Source organism: Gregarina niphandrodes, assembly GCF_000223845.1.
Source record: "Gregarina niphandrodes unplaced genomic scaffold scaffold00012, whole genome shotgun sequence".
Lineage (NCBI taxonomy): Eukaryota > Apicomplexa > Conoidasida > Eugregarinorida > Gregarinidae > Gregarina > Gregarina niphandrodes.
Window position 1 is genome coordinate 110,456 of NW_011645782.1, and position 697 is coordinate 111,152.

The following is a 697-nucleotide window of genomic DNA, read 5'->3' on the forward strand; positions in this document are numbered from 1 at the left end:
GGTTTCCAGCGAATGACGATGATCCGGAAATGACGGATGAGTAAAATCCGGGAGCAGCCGGTTGGATGGGATGTGCAATGGGGATCATTAATGGTGGTGAAGCAAATAGGAGGAGCATATGCCACGATGGAGTGATTGTGTAAACTGTACGTGTGCATGGAGTGGACAGGATTTTCGCGAGAACAGTTGTCCAGGGAATCAAGCATTGGGTCCAGGCAATACTCGGTGGCCCGATGGACAGCCCCCCAGGGCGGACCGTGAGCCAAACGGAGCCCACAACGAACGGGGTGGCACCACAACTCGCAGGAGCCGTGGTTGGAGAGCGGTGGGGGAAGACGCGCGAAATTTTTGGTGAGGTGAAGGTTGAGTTCCTTCCAGCAGGACACTGGTGAGCCTGCTGAGGAGATAGGATTGTGGTCGCGCTGGCGTAAGAGTGTCGCAGCGTGAGCACAGTCCGACAACACAGCGTGAGCACAGTTCAGGATCATTACCCGTGACGTGGCCAGCACCGGTAACAGTGGCCAGTACCGGTAACAGTGCACGGCGAGACGGAAGAAGTAGAGTTCGCGGTGCATGACCAACCATCCGTCCCGAACCTCCGGGGGACCGTAGAATTGGAACGGTTCGGTTTGTTGAGAGAAGGTCCCGGAAGGCGTTCGTCCTGGCGGCGCAGAGAGGCGCAGTTGACGAGATACGG